Source organism: Notamacropus eugenii, chromosome 3, assembly GCF_028372415.1.
Source record: "Notamacropus eugenii isolate mMacEug1 chromosome 3, mMacEug1.pri_v2, whole genome shotgun sequence".
Classification (NCBI taxonomy): Eukaryota; Metazoa; Chordata; class Mammalia; order Diprotodontia; family Macropodidae; genus Notamacropus; species Notamacropus eugenii.
The window spans coordinates 338,840,096-338,850,052 of NC_092874.1; positions in this window are offsets into that span (position 1 = coordinate 338,840,096).

The following is a 9,957-nucleotide window of genomic DNA, read 5'->3' on the forward strand; positions in this document are numbered from 1 at the left end:
AAGCAGGCATACAGGAAAACGCTATTTTCATATTCTTTTGGTCACTTTTTAGACTATAATAAGGTCCCATCTTTTTCCATGACTCCGATATATTTGACTTCCTTCTTGATGTCTTATGTCTCTCAATGCTTCTATGTATTGATCTCTTTCATTTATCTAATTTCAGTCTTATTTCCATTGAGAGCTTCTCTCATCTTTCTTTCTTTTTAATGTGGGGAGTGGATGCATCAGTAAAGTCTTTACAGCCCCAGAGTTCCAAAATTTACGTTTGGCCCCTACAAGCCTGCAAACATGTAACTTTTACTCATTGCGGTGTATATGAAGTCTAATATAACGAAGGGAACAAGTATGAAGGGAAGTATATGAAGGGAACAAGTCCTGAGTGAGTCTTTTGAGTCTTAAAGTTCTCAGTTTGTGATAGGATGAGAGTTTTCCTCCTTATGGCTTTGGTCTCTCTGACAGATTCTTTCTCACACACAACCACCATACAACTTTCTTCAGCCTCAACTTCCCTAGTACATTTTTTTCCTGCAACACAACTTCCATCAGCCCCACCTTCTGTAGCAACTTCCTTGGTATAACTTCCTCTCTTTCAAGAAACCTGATTGGCTCCAACTTCTTTGATGTAGCTTCCTGGTCTAGGGTTAACAAAAAGTCCAAGCTCCATGGGCTCAGGACATCTCAGACTTCATAGATAAAATAAATCATATCAGTTGCTATATCTGGATATGAGGAGGAGTCCTTCTAGAAAAGCTAAGTGCCACTTTATCCCTGTCACATTTTTTCATGTAAGGGGAAAGTAATCCTCCTCCCCTGTTAAATATTCAGTGAATCAGGAGTGCTTCATTTCATCCCCACATTAAAACTGAACTCAGAGGTCATCAGTCTTAAAAATAATGCCTACCACAAAGCTATTCATTCACAAGAATCTTATTTTATCCTACTCATGCTGAGGATTTGGTGATACTTGTTTTATATCTGGTGTAGTTTCCTTCTTTTTTTTTGGAGGGAATGTTTTCCAAAGGGACCAATTTGCTTGTCAGTGGAACCAGAAATCAATATTTTTTTTAGTATTCCAGGCTGCTAGGTGGTACAGTGGAGAGAAAACTAAACTTGGAATCAGGAACACTCGAGTTCACATCTTGCTTCAGACAATTATTAACTATGTGATCCTGTGTAAACCATTAAACACTTCTCAGGCTCTATTTCCTAATTGCAAAATAGGATAATAATAACATATACTTCACAGGATTGTTTTGAGGATCAAATAGGATTACATATATATTATCTACTTTCCAAACTGTAAAGGTTACATATATATGTGCACATATATGCATATATATATATGATCTTATTATCAGTACTTCATAATTGACTCACTGTCCTATTTACCCTAATGACTGTCCCAAGTCACTTCTGCTTCAGAAATCCCATAACACCTTCTCTATTTCACCTTGCTGGAGAAAATATATTTTTTAATATTTACCAAGAAAATTGAAGACAATAACCATGAGTATTCTTTTTTCCCTGTTCTGTATGTCAAAATTCCTTAATACTGTCAATAATTTGTTCCTCCTATTCCTTTAAGATATCATCTTATACATCCTTTCCTTTTTCACAGTCAAATTTGTAAGAAAAAATATTATCTATATCAGTTTCTTCTGCATCCTCTTTTCTCTTTCCTTTTGTACTTTCAATCTAGCTTCTGACTCCATCACTCATCTGAAACCTTTTCCCCCTAAATTATTAATGCTTATTTGATTATAACATGCAATGGCCTCTTCTCAGTCTCCATCCTTCTTGACATCTGTAACATTTAATACTGTTGATCACAATCTCCTTTCAATCGATACTCTGCAATTTTCTTCTATGACACTACTCTCTCCTGTTTTTTTCTTTTTTCCATTTTTCTCATCATTCTAGTTTCCTTTACATCATTACTATCCATTTCTTGGACCTTTTCCTTCTCTATGGAAACACACCTATCTTGGGTTTAGTTATCATTTCTATGGAAACGATTTTCATGTGTAGGAGTTAATTGCAAGCTATTACCCACTGACAGGAAGGAAATTTGCCAATGATCCTCAATGGAACCCATGATAATTTACATTTCATCCCATACCCTTCCCCTGCCTACTCATTACAAGAGTGTTGAGAGCTAAAAACAAGATAAATGGTCATAAGTAGGCATTGCATTGCAATGGCTGCTCCTGCCACCATGCCACATGGCTGAATCAACCCCTAGTACCTGACTCTCTGACACAGACCAAGCCAGAGATGCTAACATAGCTAGCATTATAGCCACCTATCTCTCAAAGTGATATTCAAACTGCATCAATGAGGTTGTCCACTCTGCAGACTCAAGGGTCAAGAAGAAAATCTAGTCAGATTCAAAATCATGATTCCATTTTCCCTTTATTCTCTTATTTGTTGGGATAATATGTATTTGTTCCAAAGTTGATCCACTTATATAGAATTTATGTACATTTTTGCCCTTTAAAAATAAGAATTAAGACAACGCTCTAACTAACCTCTGTGTTTCATTGGGGAATTGCAACCAAGGGAGAATCAAAGGGTGCTGAAGTGCACAGGTTAAGAGATGTATCTTATTCCTAATGGAAACTGTCCTATCGGAATGGAGATAGAGATGTACAAAAGAGAGATTTTATTGGTTGATATTGTTATATCTTCCTCAAAGCAGAAAACAATGTAGATCCAAACTGTAGATACAAAACAAGTTTAGCATATTCTGTGGAAGTATGGCTGTATGTGGCAGGGGGGTGAAATTTGGGAGCAGTCTGAAAACTGGTATTCCTTAGTTAGCACCCTTGGGAATTTCTTATTTCTGTTCTCATTCCCACTGCTAGCTTGAAATGAAGACTAACACATGTTCTACAGACAGCAAAAGGCATTGACTGGTATGCAAGAAATGCAGTGGAGAAGCAGCAGAAGAGTCATATCCCTCATATGAGGGTGGGAGGTAAGCACAATAGAAGACCTAGTACTTTTTTCGTTAGCCCGGTGCCTCCCCCCCCCCAACTCCATCACACACACACACACACACACACACACACACACACACACTCTTACATCCATCCATTCAACCATCTCTCTCTCTCTCTCTCTCTCTCGATATATATATATATATATATGTATGTATGTATGTATGTATGTATGTATGTATGTATGTATGTATGTATCAATTCCCCATACCTATTTTAATAGTAATTTCCAATTGGACGACACTATAGGCATCCCAAATTCATTAGCATGCCTTATCAGTGTTTCTCTTTACCTCTGTGACTCCGTTATCCCACTGCTGAGTTCATTCCAGAATCTCCATATGAAGGAAGGGTCTAGAACAGGCATGCTTTACTTCCAGACTTTGTCACCTCCAGTCTTGTTCTCTCTTTGGTATGTCTCTATATGTCTCCTATAATCTCCATTTTGAAAAGAGGGATATATCATTTGTCTTTAATTCACTGGATTTTTCCATTATGCACTTATGTGCATCCTCTGCTTTCATTTCCCCCCCTTTTATGTGCCATTTTGCCTCATTAGAATGTTATGATTGACATTTGTCCCCCATTGTATTTGTGTTTCTATATTATTTTATTTTTTAAATTTTATTTTATTATTATTAATTTTTAATGTTTAACAATCACTGCCATAAAATTAAGATTTTATCCCCACACACATACCCCCCACTATCCCCCTCCCTCCCCACGACCGCATACAATTCTGTATAGGTTCTACATATACTTTCCTACTGAGTACATTTTCACTATAGTCATGCTATGTAATCGAACTAAAATAAATGGAAGAAATCATATAAAAAATCAAAACATGATACACAAACACACACACACACACACACACACACACACAAACATGATCTCCTACATTCTGCGAATGACTTCCATATTCCTTTGTCTGACTGTGGAAGGCATTTTGCCTTAGAAAACCACCACTGGGATTTTTTTTTTAATAAGTTCTTGTGTTATTATGAAATTCCAAATCTCCCAGAAAAAACTCTCTCACACTGTGGTGGTTGCTGTGCACAAAGTTCGTCTGGTTCTGCTCCTTTCACTCAGCATCAGATCATATAAGTCCTTCCAGTCCTCTCTGTAGTCTTCTTGTTCATCATTTCTTATGGCACAATAGTACTCCATTACATTCATATACCATAATTTATTTAGCCATTTCCCAATTGATGGAGATCCCCTTGACTTCCAGTTTTTGGCAACTACAAAGAGTGCTGCTATAAATATTTTTGTACATGTGGGACCCTATCGCATTTTTATGGTATCTTGGGGATACAGTCCTAGTAGCGATATTGCTGGGTCAAAGGGTATGCATATTTTTGTAGCCCTTTGGGCATAGTTCCAAATTGCTCTCCAGAATGGTTGGATGAGCTCGCAGCTCCACCAACAATGAATTATTGTTCCAACTCTCCCACATCCTCTCCAGCATTTATCATTTTCTTGTTCTGTCATGTTTGCCAATCTTATAGGTATGATGTGGTACCTCAGAGTTGTTTTGATTTGCATCTCTCTAATCAAAAGTGATTTAGAACATTTTTTCATATGATTATAGATAGCTTTAATTTCTTCCTCTGAAAATTGCCTGTTCATATCCTTTGACCATTTATCAATTGGGGAATGACTTGTATGATTATACATTTGAGTCAGTTCTCTATATATTCTAGAAATAAGGATTTTATCCCCAAGCTTAGCTATAAAAATTCCTTCCCAATTTACTACATCCCTCCGGATTTTGGTTGCATTGGGTTTGGTTGGGCAAAAACTTCTCAGTTTAATGTAATCAAAATTATCCATTTTGCATTTCATAATGCTTTCTATTTCTTCTTTAGTAAAAAATTCTTCCCTTCTCCATAAATCTGATAAATACATTATTTCTCGCTTCTCCAGTTTATTCATGGTATCAGTCTTTATACCTAAATCATGTATCCATTTGGACTTTATTCTTGTGTACGGTGTCAGGCATGGGTCTACTCCTAATTTCCACCACACTGTTATCCAGTTTTCCCAGAAATTTTTGTCAAACAGTGAGCTCTTATCCCAGAAGCTGGGGTCCTTGGGTTTATCAAACAGGAGGTTGCTATATTCCTTGCCTACTGTGTCTTGAGTGCCAAGTCTATTCCACTTTTCTACCTCTCTGTTTCTTAGCCAATACCAAGTGGTTTTGATAATTGCAGCTTTATAATACAATTTGAGGTCTGGTAGTGCTAGGGCACCTTCCCAAGCATTTCTTTTCATTAGTCCCTTTGATATTCTGAACTTTTTGTTCTTCCAAATGAATTTTGATATTATTTTATCCAACTCTAGAAAATAGTTGTCTGATAGTTTAATTGGTATGGCACTAAATAAGTAAATTAATTTCGGTAGAATTATCATTTTTATTATATTAGCATGGCCTACCCATGAGCAACTGATGTTTTTCCACTTACTGAAATCTGACTTTATTTGTGTAAAAAGTGTGTTGTAATTGTGTTCATATAATCTCTGGGTTTGTTTTGGCAGGTAAACTGCTAAGTATTTTATAGTGTCTACCCTAGCTTTAAATGGGATTTCTCTTTCTATCTCTTGCTGTTGGACTTTGTTGCTAATATATAGGAACGCAGAAGATTTGAGGGGGTTTATTTTGTGACCTGGAACTTTGCCAAAGTTGTTTATTATTTCAAGTACTTTTTTACTTAAATCTCTGAGATTCTCTAGGTAAATCATCATATCATCTGCAAAGAGTGATAACTTAGTTTCTTCTTTGGCTATTCTTATTCCTTTAATACCTTTATCTTGTCTAATTGCTATAGTTAATATTTCTTGTACCATATTGAATAATAGTGTTCATAATGGACATCCTTCTTTCACCCCTGATCTTCTTAGGAATGCATTTAGCTTATCCCCATTGCATATAATGCTTGCTGAAGGTTTTAGATAGATACTGCTTATTATTTTATGGAAAGTTCCCTTTATTCCTATGTTCTCCAGTTTTTTTAATAGGAATGGGTGTTGTATTTTGTCAAAAGCTTTTTCTGCATCTATTGTGATAATCATGTGGTTTTTTTTAGCTTTGTTGTTGATGTGATCGATAATGCTAATAGTTTTCCTAATATGGAACCAGCCCTGCATTCCTTGTATGAATCCTGCCTGATCATAATGTATTAATCTCGTGATAAGATGCTGTATTCGTTTTGCTAAAATCTTATTTGAAATTGTTGCATCTATATTCGCTAGGCAAATTTTTCTAAAATTTTCTTTCTCTATTTTGTCTCTTCCTGGTTTGGGTATCAAAACCATATTTCTATCATAGAAAGAATTTGGGAGGACTCCTTCTTCCCCAATTTTCAAAAATAGTCTATATAGTATTGGAATTAACTGTTCTTTAAATGTTTGATAGAATTCACTTGTGAATCCATCTGGCCCTGGAGATTTTTTCCTAGGGAGTTCATTGATGGCTTCTTAAATTTCTTTTTCTGAGATGGGGTTGCTTAAGTATTCAACTTCCTCTTCTGTTAATCTGGGCAATTTGTATTTTTTAAAATATTCATCCATCTCATTTACATTATCGAACTTGTGGGCATAAAGTTGGGCAAAGTAGTTTCTAATTATTGTTTTAATTTCCTCCTCACTGGAGGTGGGTTCACCCTTTTCATTTTTAATATTAGTAATTTGATTTTATTCCTTTTTTTTAATCAAATTGAGCAAAGGTTTATCAATTTTATTAGTTTTTTCATAAAACCAACTATTGGTTTTATTTATTAATTCAATAGTTTTCTTAATTTCAATTTTATTAATCTCTCCTTTGCTTTTCAGTGTTTCTAATTTGGTATTTACTTGGGAATTTTCACTTTGGTCTTTATCTAGCTTTTTCAACAATAAGCCCAAGTCACTGGTCTACTCTTTCTCTATTTTATTTATGTAAGCATTCAAAGATATAAAACTTCCCCTAATAACTGATTTTGCAGTATCCCATAAGATTTGGTATGTTGTCTCATTATTGTCATTCCCTTGAATGAAATTGTTGATTGTTTCTATGATTTCTTCTTTGACCCAATCCTTCTTTAAGATTACATTATTTAGTTGCCAATTGATTTTTGGTTTCTCTTTCCATGGCCTTTTATTACGTGTAATTTTTAATGCATTATGATCTGAGAAGGATGCATTGATTATCTCTACCTTTCTGCACTGGACTGCGAGATTTTTATGTCCTAGTAAATGGTCAATTTTTGTAAATGTTCCATGTACCGCTGAGAAAAGGGTATATTCCTTTCTATTCCCATTCAATTTTCTCCAAAGACCTATCATATCTACCTTATCAAGAGTTTTATTTACCTCCTTAAGCTCTTTCTTGTTTATTTTGAGGTTGGATTTATCGAGTTCAGAGAGGGGTAGGTTGAGGTCCCCCACTAGTATAGTTTTGCTGTCAATTTCTTCCTTCAACTCCCCCAACCTCTCCTCTACGAATCTGGATGCTATACCACTTGGATCATACATGTTTAGTAATGATATTGCTTCATTGTCTATGGTGTCTTTTAGCAGGATATAGTTTCCATCCTTATCCCTTTTGAGCAGATATATTTCTGCTTTTGCTTTGTCTGAGATTAGGATTGCTACTCCTGCCTTTCTTACATGAGCTGAAGCACAATATATTCTGCTCCACCCTTTGACCTTTATCCTGTGTGTATCCCCCTGTTTCAAATGTGTTTCTTGTAAGCAGCATATTGTTGTATTATGGCTTTTAATCCATTCTGCTATCCATCTCCCATTTATGGGATAATTCATTCCATTCACATTCACAGTTAGGATTACAATCTGTGTATTTCCCTCCATCCTCTTTCCTGCCATTTGTGCTTTTAGCTCTCCCGTCTCCCTTCCCCTCCTCAATAGTATTCACTTTTCAACCCGTCCTCCTGCAGCCTTCCCCTCCTTCTTTTAGCCCCCCTCCCTTTTACTCCCCTTTACTCTTATTGCTTCTTCCCCCCCTTTTAGCCTCCCTCCCCTTTCTTTCCCCTTCCCCTCCTACTACCTATAGAGCTAGTTAGGATTATCTACTTAAGATTATTGTTCCCTCCTTTAAACAAATCAGATGAGATCCCCTTCTTCCCTCTTCTATAATTTTGTACTTCTTCCTGTGATGTAATTTACCATTTTCTGCTTCCTCCTTTTCACACCTCCTATTACAATCCCTTCTCATACTTAAATCAAATTATTGACATGACATCATTTAGTTTATACCTGTTCCCTCTATGTATATCTCTTTTATCATAATAGCTGCAGAGCTCTCAAGATTAACAGGTATCATCTTTCCTTACAGGGAGGTATAAAGTTTGCCCTAATTGAGTAATAAGTTTTTTTTTTTTGTTTTTGTTTTTCCCCCCGGTTTACCTTTTTATGATTCTGTTGAGACCTGCATTTGAAGATCAACTTGTCTATTGAGTGCTGGCGTTTTGATCAGGAAGCTCTGGAAATCCCTTATTTCGTTGAATGACTTTCTCCTTGCCTGAAATGTTATGCTGAACTTTGCTGGGTAGTTGATCCTTGGTTGAAGTCCCAACTCCTTTGCCTAATGGAATATTGGGTTCCAATTCTTTCGATCTTTTAATGTAGAAGCTGCAAGATCCTGTGTGATCCTAACTGTATGTTCTTCATATTTGAATTGTTTCTTTCTGGTTGCTTGTAGTATTTTCTTCTTCACTTGATAGCTCTGGAATTTGGCAACGATATTTCTTGGGGTTTTGAGTTTGGGATCCCTTTTGGGAGGGGAAGGGTGGATTCTTTCGAGGACTATTTTGCCCTCTGAGTCTAGTACTCCTGGGCAGTTTTCCTTGATGATTTCCTGGAAGATATTGTCCAGACTCTTTTCTTCATCATGGGTTTCTGGCAGGCCAATAATTCTTAAATTTCCTCTCCTGGTTCTATTTTCCAGGTCAGTTGTTTATCCAATTAAATATTTTACATTTTGTTCTCTCTTTTCATTCTTTAGATTTTGTTTGATTGATTCTTGCTGTCTCACTGAGTCATTAGTTTCTACTTGCCCAATTCTAATCTTTATCATATTGGTTTCTTCAGTTAACTTTTGCATCTACTTTTCCATGTGACCAGTTTTTCCCTTTAAGGAGCTATTTTCTCTAGTTAATTTTTGTACTTCTTTTTCCATTCGACCAATTTTCCCAGTTAGGTTTTGTATTTCCTTTTCCATTTGACCAATTTTCCCAGTTAGGTTTTGGGTTTCCGTTTCCGTTTGATCAACTCTTCCTTTTAAGGAAATATTTTCTCCGGTTAATTTTTGAACTTCCTTTTCCATTTGTTCAATTATCCTTTTCAAAATGATGTTCTCATCAATGAATTCTTTTTTATAATTTTAAAATCATTGGCCAGTTTTTCTTCTATTTCCTTCTTAAGCTGTTCCAGGAGAGCTGCTTGTGCTTGCAAGAAGTTCATAGTCCCTTCTGAAGTTTCAGGTGGAAGTACAGTTTCAGCTCTGACCTCTTTGGTGTTTCTCTTTTGGTCCTTATCCCCATAGAAAGATTCTATGGTTTTTTCACCCTTCATCTGCCTTTTCCTGTTCATGATGTTGACTGAGTGTTGTAGCTTCTGATTCTTTCAGTCAGAAGCTACAGAACTTTGTGTTGAGCTGATGTGTGAAAAAGCTAAAAGCAGGTTTTTGTTTTTTGTTTCCCTGATCAACCCTGGGGTTAGCTTGTTAAGTGTGTGGGAGGAGTGGTCTGGTCACAGGAGATCTCCTCAACTGAACTGAGGCAAAGGCAAGCTCAAGGGATGGTGATCCCAACTTCCCTATTGTCTTCCCTTTTCCCCTGGAGGGCTGAGGCATGCCTAGATGCTAATCTGTGGTCCCACCCCTCCTGGGGCTCCTCTCCTGGCGCTGAGGCTTGCCTGGGTCTTAGTGCAAGTTTTCTCTGCCCTGGGTCCTCTG